This window comes from Sminthopsis crassicaudata, chromosome 4, assembly GCF_048593235.1.
Source record: "Sminthopsis crassicaudata isolate SCR6 chromosome 4, ASM4859323v1, whole genome shotgun sequence".
Taxonomy (NCBI): domain Eukaryota; kingdom Metazoa; phylum Chordata; class Mammalia; order Dasyuromorphia; family Dasyuridae; genus Sminthopsis; species Sminthopsis crassicaudata.
The window spans coordinates 39,183,947-39,196,460 of record NC_133620.1 but is presented as its reverse complement, the minus strand read 5'-3'; the positions used below and the strand labels follow the sequence as shown (position 1 = coordinate 39,196,460).

Below are 12,514 nucleotides of genomic sequence, written 5' to 3'. Positions count from 1 at the left end.
TTCCTATTTTCTCAGCACAGCTGTTCATCCATAGCTGATAAGATAAAACTAATATATTTAAATTATGATCCTATAACTGAACAATTTCACACTAATGTATAAATGATTGCTGTGTACACAGTGGGCACTTAATAAGTGTTTGTTTATATTCTCCCCTAAGCTTTTTTTTTAAGCATACTGATTAAACTAAATGGATTTTTAACTAGGAAGAGTTCAGGCATTGTGAATAAATAAAAGTATTCAGGTGTGTGAAAAGGTGTTGTTGTTGTTGTGTTTTTGTTTTTTGTTTTTTTTGGCCAGGTCTGGCTGCCTGGAAATCTGCTCTAGGGAGTTAGTTTGCTAAACTTTTTCACTGATTATTATTCAATTTCTACAGATCATCTCAAATCCTGGCCCTCTTCCTCCACCCTGCACCCCCAAATGATGATGTCTTCTTTCTCTTGAAACTGACCTCCCAATTATTTTGTACATATCTACCAGGTATCTATTAATTTGTATGTTGTTTCCCTCATTAGAATGTGAGCTCCCTGAGGGCAGGGACTATTTTTGCCTCATTGCATGTTATGTGCTCAAGCCCAATGCTTAGCACAGAATAAGGACTTAATAAAGTTTTAACTACCTATATGACTTTAAAGGATTCAAAGTTTTTTAGTAATGACTCCTTGTATAATGTCAATGGATGCCCCATTACTGCAGGGGCGATGATGGAGCAAGGAGGGTCCTTTGGAAGCTTAGAGGAATGGCTAAGTTAAGAACTACTTGTAGTCCTCTTCACAGAACCTGATCACACAATTGTTCCCAAATTACACACAAAGCATCTTGACTGAGTGCCTTCTATGTGTCCAATGAGAACCTGAAGAATATGGAGTGATAGCAGATGAATTCTGAATATAAGAAGAGGCTAACTATCATAGGAATGTTTTCAATATGGAGAAAAGTGATAGAAAGCAAACAGGACAAATTGTCTCATATTCTGTAAGAATTCTGCTGAACACACCTGCCACACACCTGTTTCCGAGTGAATGCTAGCATTTCATTATTGGTGGGACTACACATTGGAGGACTTTTATTTCTAAAGGATCCATTACCACTTTTCTCCTATTTTAATAAGAACCATCTTTGTGAGTCGCCATTTATTGTACTTAAGAGGATATCCTACTAAATAGCTTTCATTTGAATTCTTTTTATGTTCAGGATTCAGCAATTTGCTTTTGAAATGTTTTTCTCTCATGAACTTCAAGGATCTTAAATTTCAATGCTTCTTCTATGGACACTTTTAGGTATGATGATTTTTAAAAATGTTGTGGCTGAAAGGTTCATGGGTTAGAACTCATCTAATCTAATTCTCTTGCTGAGGGCCATACAGGATAACTTAACATCACAGAATCACTGAGCTGAATCAGAAGGGAACCTCAGAAGCCATGAAGTCTAAGCTCCTTTATTTTTACACAGAGGCCCTTAGAGATAAAATGACAAGACAACACAGGTAGTAAGCACCAGAGATAGGATTTGAAGTCAGATCCTTTGACTTATCCAAGATCAAAGAGATCATAAATAGCAAAGCTGGGATGTAAGCTCAAGTGTCCAAGCTGAATGTTCTTCCCACTGCCTCTCAATGCCTCCAGATCAGCTTTGGAAAGTCCAGTGATGACCCTCTTTGAATTTAGAGAATTCGGTCCTCAAATGACAGACACGTTGATACCCTTGCACTTGATATCTTTTGATCTTGGTAGGGACTGTCTACGGTGCAGCCTTGAACACTCAAGGTTACCTTTAGGTCAAGATGAGGATCTCAGGAAGATTTCAGAACAGGCTTTTTTTTTTTCAGGGCTAACTTCTGACACAGAATACTTACTAAAGTAGACTGAAATGTTTTTGTTTGTTTGTTTGTTTGTTTTTTACCAATTTCTGGAATATTCCAAAGTAAAGTAAGAATAAAAAAAGGAAGATAAAGGGAGGAAGGAGAGGAAGGAGTGAAAGAAAAATGAAAGAAAGAAGATTGGAAATAAGGAAAAAAGAATGTCAGTCACTGTTAAATACTTTACAAATATTATCTCATTTGATCCTTACAACAACCCTGTGAGATAGGTGCTATTATTATCTCCATTTTATAGTTGAGGAAATTGAGACAAATAAAAGTTAAATGGCTTGCCCATGGTCCAAGAGTTAGTAAATGTTTGAGGTTGAATTTGAATTAGTTCTTCATGACTCTAGACCTGGAGCTCTAGCCACCATGCTAACCCTAGCTGCCAGGAGAACTGATTAGAGAACTTTAGGGTCAGATGTAAAATCTGCTGCCAATAGGTGATTTTTTTTAGAATGAATAACAAATAACAAGCATTGGAATGTCTTGGGAAGCAACAAAGTCCAGTTGTTGAAAAAATATCTGAGGAGGAGTGGGGTCACAAGGTATGCTGATTCATAGAGGTTCGGCCTCTAACATTCTGGATGATCTTGAGAGGGATGCTTGAAGTCTGTGTCCTGAGCTCTTCGTCATAGAAATAATGCTTACCTCTCCTACTCTCTCAAGGTGTTTTGCAGAATTGAATACTAGAAAAATAGTTTTGAGCTTTTGGGAAGAAAGGTACTGAGAACATCCCATTTTATTTTTTGATCATTGTATCTTCAGGTGCTAAATTAAATCATATTAAATTCAAGAAACATTTATTAGGTGCTAATTATGTGAAAGGCACAGGGAACACAAAAGATGAAAATGAGATAATCTCAATTCAAGGAGTTTATATTCATTCTTCAAGAGTAATACAAGCATGTTCAGAGGAGCAAATATAAAGAACTTGGAGGAGGGAAAACATCATTTATTGGAAAGAACCAGGATAACTTAATGGAGAAGGTAACACTGCAACTGAGCTTCTCTATGAAAAGGCTTTTAAGAGATGGAAATAGAATTCTGAATGTAGGCAGGACCTAGCAGTTTGCCTGGAATATAGAGCGTGTGAAAGGGAATACCATGAGCCAAGTCTGGACAGATAGACTGGAGTCAGAAAGTGATGGGGGATAAAGGCCAAGCCAAGCAGTTTATATTCTGTTTTAGAAGCAATAGTAGGTTGCTGAAAGTTTTAAGTAGGGTCATGACTTGGTCAGATCTCTGCCTTAGATAGGATTATGTTGACAACTGTGTGGGAGGATGAAATGCAAAGGCAAAAGAGTAGAAACAGGAAGACCAATTAAGAGGCTTTTATAATAGTTCATGTGAGAGGTGATGTGGGCCTGAATCAGGGTAAAAGGAGATGTGGAGACAGAAGGGCAATAGTTGGCAGTGGAATGGATATGGAGAGAGAGAGAAGAGAAGACTGAGATATTTAATTTAATTTAATTGAGAAAATAATTTAATTTTAAAAACTGTGAGTTTTTATTTTGAGGTGTGTGTATATTTATATATATACATATATATATAAATATACACACACATATACACATACTATATATATGTGTGTGTATATATATATATATATATATATATATATATATATATATTTGGATGGAGACACAATTTACATTTTGCACATATAGATGGATAAATTCAATAGGTAATTATTGATGCTTGATTGCATTTTAAGTGAAATTAGGGATAAAATGACAAATGGGGGAGTCCCATAGAGATGATAATATATGAATCTATGAAAGGAGATGAAATCGCCAAGGGAAAGAGTGTAGAGATAAATGAGAAGGAGGACTAGGACACAGACCTAGAGAACACTTACAGTTGAGGGCAAGGAGTAGATGATGAACTAACTAAAGGAGATTCAGGAGTGGTCACAAAGATATTGGGAAAACTAGAAAGTAGCAGCATCAAAGAAAATAAAAGAGAGGAAGGCATTTAGGAATGGCTGGCAGTGGCAATAGTTGTAGGCATGTTAAAGAGATGAGTTTTGGAAAAAAGTCTATTATATTTATCAAATAAGAAATCATAATCTCTTATGATGAAAAATGTTTGCAATCCATCTCCAGAGAAAGCACTGTTAGTGTTTGAATATATCAGTTTTTACTTTCTTTTTCTTGAAGTCCTTTTCTTTTTTTTGATTATGACTATTATAAAAAGTTTTATATGACTGCACATGTATAGCATGTATGAAATTGCTTATCTTCTCAATGGGAGTGAGGATGGGGAGATAGGAAGGGTGAGAATCTGGAACTCAACATTTTTAAAATGAATGTTAAAAATTGTTTTTACATGCAACTGGGAAAAAATAAAACAATAAATACATTAAAAAAAGATATCATAGTCTCTTTCTAAAAGATCATCAAAGAGAGTGGTTTCTCTGTGGTATTGGTCCTAGAAGTCAAATTGCAAAGCAGAAGAAAGAGGGCGATTAGCAGCATGTCAGTTGAATTGCCACTAAAATTGGAAAGAGATATAGGATGCTAGCTTGAGGTTGTGGGAAGATCAAGTAAAAGCTGTCATTTTCATATTTGTATTTAATTAGAAAGACTTAGTGATTGTAGGCTATGAGAAAGGAGTTAGTGGACAGTGTGTAATGAGAAAGAAATGGATCACACTCTGGGAAAAGACAAGAGGGAATTGAATCTGGGGCAGAAGGAAAAAAAGTCAATCCCGGCTAGTGACCAATTGATAGGTAGCAAGTATCTACTTCTTTCTCAAAGACTGAGTAAAGAAGGAGATGACAGGGACTCAATATATTGAGTCATATATTGACCATCCACTATAGATCAACATTATGCCCAGATATTATGAATGTAGAAACTTGAAATAACATTTTGTAATTTTTCTTTAACATTTGACCTCTTAAGAGGTTTCACAGTTACCTTATACTTAATCCGTAGGAAGTGACATCTTTCATTTTGAAATTAGAATTCCAATATAGAAGGCCAAATTATAAGCTTCCCTGTAGCTTTTTTTATTTTTTATTTTTTTTAATGTTAAGGGCTTGTAAATGAAGCAATAACATAAGTCATTGAGGAAATAAAAGAAATGGGGAAATGGCCAGAAAAGGCTATTTCTCAGAAAGCAGATGGGAAAGGGGCCTTGTTGAACAAAGTCCTTAAGTAAGAATGAATCTTTGCTTGGGACCTCCAGTGAGGGTAACCTGTTATTTCCCAAACCAATTTATTCTATTTTGGGGTAGCAATAATTGTTAGGCAACCTATATTTTCCTTCTGGCTGTTTTCACCTGTTTTTATTGCTCCTGCTCCTGCTCCTGCCCTCTGGGGTTAAGCAAAGCAAGTCTAATCTGTCTTCAATGGAGAGGGTTTCAAAAACTTGAAAAAACTTACCATAAGATAGAAAGAAATAGGCTGAGAGATTTGCCTTAGAGCATCTGAAAATCTGCTTTAAACATTCATTAAAAATCATACTCAGTGAACTGATAGATTTAAACATTCTGTAACATTACTGACAATACATTGAAGAGTATATTTAAGATATTTTGAATTAATGAAACAAGGGGGAAAAACTGATTTAAATAGAAAAACGATTGGTTTCCCTGCTGTCTTTCACTGTAGTCTGGTGGTAATTGTATTTATAAAAGTGAGGCCATGGAAAAGCAGTTTTGGCAAGTTCTAAACTTCAAGGAAGGCCAGCAGATGGACAGAAGGAAGGAGCAGAAGGAGCAGAAGGAGCAGAAGGAAGTATGGCCTCTCAAGTAGATGCAGTACTGGACTTCAAACCAGAAAGAGCTATTCAGGTTCTAATTCTGATACTGCTAGCTAGCTGCATGACCCTGGATCTTTGATCCAAACACCTGCCTAATTCACTTCTGAGAAGTTCAATACTTGGCTTTAATGTTGATCGCATATTAGAGATGGTGAGTCTACAGAAGATTGAATTTTAACTTTCCTTTCTCTCTCATTTCATTATTTGCAAATATAGCCCCAATCCCAATGTTCTAAATGGGGAGACAGTATAAGGGGACATTTTTCTCAGAGCTTGAAGAATAATTAAGTTATGATCAAAGCATCCCTTTAGATTTGCTTTCTGCTATTACTGGACTCTCTAAAATTTTTGCTTTTCAAATCAGGTTATTTGAAAGCAGAACCTTCATCAAAATGTAAGATGGTTAAAACATGCAATTTCCAACAGTGACACAAAACCCATAGCCATCTTTGCTCTAATTCAGCTGACGCTTCATTTATTTCTACATCCAAGGTGCCAAATTAAATATGAACATGGATTTTTGGCATAGTACAAAAATTGTAATGGATTATAAGAGAATGTATGTTTTCAACACTCCAGGCAGAAATCATTTTTCCATACTGGTGTGAGAAACAGCAGGGCAACTCTAGTGGAATCATTAGAACCAGGAGTCTGGAGACATGGTTCAGCTCTTGCCTTGGACCCATACTATTTGTGTAAGCATAAGTATCATCTAATCTCTTAAAACCTCAGTTGCTCATCTGAGATTGAACTTTTTTTTCCTCTCAAGCTACAGCCAGAAATGCTGTCTGTGTTGTTTATTCCAGTGTAATATATTTTTGTCCTCCAGATTGGAGAACTAGTTGACAAATAGTCAGTGATCCTCGAAACAAAGAGAGATTCAAGTGACCTCTGATCATGATGGCAATATAATGGATCCCATTCATCTAGAGGTTTAAAGTTTACAAAGGATCTTCTTTCCAACAATCCTTTGAGGCAGGTAGTATAAGTATCTCTGACCCTTCCCCTTTTCACATAATTACCTGAAATTCTGAATGATTGAGTGATTTTTTTTTTTTTTTTATGATTGATCATAACTAACTAACTTATTAACTAACTGGAAGAGTCTAAGGCAGTTGAACCAAATCTTCTGACTCCCAGGCCAACACTTTCCACTGCAGCCATCATACTTTTTCTCAAACCAATTATGTAATAGAATGGAAGCCACAGTTTTAGCATCTATGAGCTTAGATAACAAATCTGAATCCATTAATGCTTAAATAAATTTCTTAATACCTTTTGTTTTATATCAGTTGTTTCTGAATGTAGCTCTCTCTTACTCCCAATCAAATCTTCTCTTATAACAAAGTGGTCAAGCAAAAAGAATTAACACATAATTGTGTCCAGCAATGTATATAACATTCTGATTCCTAGTTTCCATTTCACTAAAGAGTGGATGTTTCGATTGGTTTTCCAGGACCAAGACTGGTTATTATTATATATCTTTCTGGCTATATTATAGTGGGGAAAAAAGACTGAACTTGAAGTTGAGATAGTGGATTTGAATCTTAAAAGGAATTATGCCCTCTCAAGTGGATGCAGTATTCAGGTCCTAATTCTGATACTGCTAGCTAGCTGCATGACCCTGGGCAAATCATTCTCTGAACCTCCCTTTCTTCATCTATTGATGGCCTTTACATCCTTTCTAGCTCTTCTTCTATGATCCTATTAATGATTCAGAGTTTCTCTCCATTTAAAGTATTATTTCCATTGATGATATTATAGATATAATAGGGATTTGAGAGCGGGCATCCTGAGATTCAATAGAACAAGCATTCTCTGTCAACCCTAAGACTGACTTGGGACAATTGCAATATTTAAGTCCAAAGACAGACGTGATTAATGTTATGGGGTCCTTAAGAAGATATATGGAGTCTACAAAAAACAGAATGAGAGAAAGGAGTGGAGACTGCAAGCGAGCAGCTGAAGCAGCAAGACCAGCAAGTGAGGCTCTGGGGATTTAGTGGTTTAAACTGGGAAGGATCAGTGGCAATAAATTAAAATAAAAACTGAAAGGGAGAAATCTAAAGGAGAGCTGAGTCAGGGGAGAAAGGGGACCACCAAATCATCATAGAACATATGATTTGGACTGAAATTATTGCATGTATTCATTTCCTCAAGGACTGAGAGTTCTTTCTAAACATTTGCCTTTTCCCCAGCTCTTCCTCTTTTTCTGTCTCCAGGAAAAGACAATGTAATACATTCTGCACAACTCCTTAACTTAAATATTCCCTGTATCCTTAAGAGCCTAGGGGTTAGAAATTAGGGCTGAGCATCAAACCTGTTCAAATGTTAGGAAATTATATTCCTAACTGGGGGCTCCAAACTGTTGTGATTGCATGTAACTTTTCATCTGTTATAAATTCCAAAAAAAAATAAAGAAATCATGTGAACCTGAAGCCCATTGCGTTGCCCTTTATTTAAAAAAAAAAATGAGCCAGCTACTGTAGTAGATAAGTAATTAATTAAATCTTCAGCCCTACTTCGAGAGAAGAAAGGAGTAAGGATAGAAATAGGCACTATGTAGTTGAGATTCAGCTCCACCCCTTCTAAGACAAGAGAGAGAAGAAAGGAATAAATGTTTTCCCAAGTGTTACATAAAAATTGTGTATATTACTTTATTGAATCCACTTTTTGAGAAGACAGAATACCTCCTTTGGGGAACATAATAAGATGTTTGTAAAAGACGAATATATATATATATATATATATATATATATATATATATATATATATATATATATATATATATATATATATATATATTTTTTTTTTTTAATGGAGCACTAAGGTGAGCTAAGAGGTCATGAATTTGTAGTGAACTCAATCAGCAAAGTTTCATAATTTCCCCCAAGAAATTCTGTTCTTTGAGAATATCAGAGAGAGAAAGTTTGATGGTTGAGTTTATTTAGTTATTTAGGATTGAGAATTAGTAACAAAGAAATGGGGGAGGTTATTGGCTCAGTGCATGGACTGCTGGGCTTGCCAACTTCCTGAGTTCAAATCCAGCCTTAGACACTTACTAGCTATGCAACCCTGGGTGAGCCACTTAGTCTAGTTAGCCTGAGTCAGTCTCTTTATCTGTAAAATGGAGAAGGAAATCGTATACTATTCCAGCATCTTTGCTGAGAAAACCCCAAATGGGATTTCAAAGAGTTGGATGAGAATGGAAATGACTGAACAATAAAAAAACATGGGAATGGCTGGATTTCAAGGAAGGGGAGTGTTTTAAGGATGGAAAAGTATATCTTTTAAGAGAACTAAGTTAGAATCTCCTGAAAAGGCAGGGAAATGTAGCAGAAGGAGGCTCAGACTCGGACTCTCATATCTTACCACTGGCACTTACTAGATATGGAAAGGGCAGCTGACTGGTGCAATAAATATAGCCAAGGCATGGAGTCAAGAAGACTCATCTTTGTGAGTTCAAATTCATCCTTATAAGATTACTAGCTGGGCATGTCACTTTATTCTTTTTGCTCCAGTTTTCTCATTTGCAAAATGAGCTGGAGAAGGAAATGGAGGACTATTCCAGTGTCTTTACCAAGAAATCCCTAAAATGGGGTCATGAGGAGTTGGACCCAACTGGAAAAAAAAATGTGAATGAATAAGTCACTTAGCTGCTCTGAGTCTTGATTTCATCATCTGCGGGAGGAATGGAATGGAATGGAATAAATATTTATCAGACACCTATTATGCACCAAACACAATAGCAAAGGGACATGCTTTTGGGGCTCTGGTCTCCAAGTCACATGGGCACATGATTGAAACCTGTCTTAGGAGGGAGGAACCAAACCAGACTCCACTGAGAAAGCAGGGAAATGAGGCAGATGGGCCTTCAGAATTGAAGTCAAGAAGATCTAAGCTCACTGTGTTATTAAATGCTTTATAAACAGTATCTCATGTATTCTTATTTGATAAAAATATCTCCAATCCAAGGGTTCTTGACAGAATGGTTTATGGATTAATTTCAGGAGGTTTATGAATTTAAATGGGGGAAAAACCTCAACATCTTTTTTTTTTTTTTAACTCACCTCTAAATGAAATTTAGCATTTCCTTTAATTATTTAAAAAATCATTCTGAGAAGTCCTCATAGGCTGTCAAAGAGGCCCAGGACACAAACAAATTTAAGACTCCATGGTCTAGTACTTACCTCAGAGGGTTTTTATGAGGCTCATATAAGATCAATCACTCAATCAATAGACATTTATTAAGTAGACATTATATATTAGGCACTGGCAATACAAGGACAAAAATAAAATAATAGCCTCTGCTCTCAAGGAATATAGTCATCAGGGGAGATACTGTGTGCATAAATAAGTATATACAAAACAAATGCAAAGTCAGTCATGTATGTGAGGTATTTTGCAAACTTTAAAATGCTATATGAGTAAATGTCAACATCATAAATGACACAGGATGTCCCAGTTTAGGGCAGCCTAAAAACTATTAGGCAAGTTTTATTAAACTGGGCAGCTAGTGGATGGAGTGCCAGACTGGGAGTCAAGAAGACTCATCTTCCTGAGTTCAAATCTTGCTTCAGATGATATTCATTGCATGACTCTGAGCAAGTCACTTAAGTTAGTGCACTAGGAAACTTTGAGACTCCATGTTGCATAGAGGGTCCTAGTGAAAGAAGTTTCACACCGGGAATTCTTCTAGGTCAATGACAGCACAAATCCCATCATTCCTTCTATCCTATTATTAACACACTGAAGAACTGAGGATCAAATGATTGGAGATTTCCCTTCCTATTTTTCAGTTCCTAGAAGGTCCCCAGGCTCATTCTGTGGTTTGGAACTAATGCAGAATGGTTAGCTCTTGTGCAAAGCTTGAGAATATCATTATCAGAATTATTAGCAAGTGCTATTGGTAGGGCCAATTTTGTGAAGCAAAAAGGAATAATAATAACAGACATCATAATATGTGCAATAATAATAAATGGGAATAAAAACAATAATGACTCACATTAGTATATTGCTTTAAGGTTTATAAAGGCTTTCTTCACAAAAACTCTGTGAGGAAAAATTATCTCCATTTTACAGATGAAGAAACTGAGATTGAAGATGTATAGGACCTTATCCACGGAAACACAGCTAGTAAGGTTTAGGAGTTTGGAATTGAACAGAGGCTATAGCCACTATCTCAAGTTTTCTCTCCCTTCCTCTCTTCATTTCCCTCCTTCCCTCCCTCCATCTCTCCCTTCCTTCCTTCCTTCCTCCCTCCCTTCTTCCCCCCTTCCTTTCTTTCCTTCCTTCTTTGTTCCCTCCTTCCCTTCCCCTTCCTCCTTTCTTTCCTTCCCTTCCTCCTTTCATTCCTTTCTTCCTTTCTTCCTTCCTTCTGGGAACATAATAAGATGTTAATAAAAGATGAATAATTTTTTTTTTCCATGGAGCACTAAGGTGAGCTAAGAAGTCAGGAATTTGGAGTGAACTCTAACAGCAAAGTTTCATGATTTCCTCCAAGAAATTTCTTTGTTACTAATTCTCAATCCTAAATAACTAAATAAACTCAACCATCAAACTTTCTCTCTCTGATATTCTCAAAGAACAGAATTTCTAATTCAAGCTCAGGACACAGAATTCAAGCACCCCTCTCAAGATCATTCAGTGTGTTAGAGGCTGAACCTCTATGAATCAGCATACCTTGTGATCCCACTCCTCCTTAGATATTTTTTCAACAACTGGACTTTGTTGTTTCCCAAGACACTCCAATGCTTGTTATTTGTTATTCATTCTAAAAAATCACCTATTGGCAGCAGATTTTACATCTTAAGTTCCCTAATCAGTTCTCCTGGCAGCTAGGGTTAGCATGGTGGCTAGAGCTCCAGGTCTAGAGTCAAGAAGAACTAATTAAAGTTCAACCTCAAACACTAACTCTTGGACCCTGGGCAAGTTTCTTATCACTATCTCTCTGGGCATTGCTGAGCCCAACAGAGATGAATTGGAGTAACAGCACTATCCATTATGACATCCTGTCCTCCATCAGGCTTCCACTTTTAGCACAGGACCTTGGGATGCATATTCTTTTTCTTGTCTGTTAGCCTTAAAGGTTTCTTGAGGAATGAGGGAAGCAGGTCTGTGCCTGCTTTTCCAAGTAAAGCATCTGAGTCAGAGGAGTGCAAGGTCACAGACAGAGAATAGGTGAAAGAGCTAGAAATACAATCCATGAGTTTTGCTTCTCCTCTCCACTCTTGCCACTTAGACATTTTGGCCTGGTGGACAATTATGTTTCCTTAGCAGAGCAAACCTTAGGCTCTATTCTTAGCAGCATGACACCCAATCTCAGCATTTGGTGTGAGTTGAACATGCCTTTTTCTCATTAGCACAAATCTTCCTGGCATTCAAAAAGAGAAGGAAGGTGTTGCTAAATCTGATATAGGGAGGGGAGAGGGTTAGGATATGGAGTTCAATGCATGTTTTGTGTTCTCAAAAGTTGCTATTATTAAATATTAAAAAGACCTTTAAAGTGTTCTTTTTGAAGTTTTAAACACACAGACCATTTCTTCCCCTATTAAGCCTCAGTTTCCTCATTTACAAACTGAGGGGATGGACTAAGTTATTCCCCAAAGTCCATTTCAGCTTTAGCAATCTATGAGTCTCTGCTGACTCCCAGGAACACATGATTTCTTCCTGCATTTAGAATGAAGCTGAAATTAAGCATGGTGGTTTTGGCTTCCCAGCCTCCACTTACTTAGGAGCTTATCGTGCCAAAACATTTTTCTTTTGGCTCTTCCAGCCTCATTGGCACAAGGCTCCGGGGATATTGTTAGATCCTAGGAAAAGGAGCCTAAACATTTATTACAAAACATGAGCTACTTGGTTTAGTTTCTTAATTTCTTAATA

At 36.7% G+C, this 12,514-nt stretch overlaps 1 protein-coding gene and 1 long non-coding RNA gene across 3 annotated transcripts in view; one reads left to right on the top strand and one right to left on the bottom strand.

The window, feature by feature from the left end:
* The window catches only part of DDAH1 (dimethylarginine dimethylaminohydrolase 1), a 194,438-nt gene that overhangs the window by 30,882 nt on the left and 151,042 nt on the right, over positions 1 to 12,514 (bottom strand). The window lies entirely within an intron of this gene.
* The window catches only part of LOC141541831 (uncharacterized), a 106,454-nt gene that overhangs the window by 68,800 nt on the left and 25,140 nt on the right, over positions 1 to 12,514 (top strand). Inside the window, exon 3 of one of the 2 annotated variants that reach the window (XR_012481915.1) lies at positions 377 to 545. The exons of the other annotated variant lie outside the window; for it this stretch is intronic. This is a non-coding gene — a long non-coding RNA (uncharacterized LOC141541831). Of the gene's footprint in view, positions 1 to 376; positions 546 to 12,514 lie in introns of those variants that run through there. 2 annotated transcript variants of the gene reach the window in all.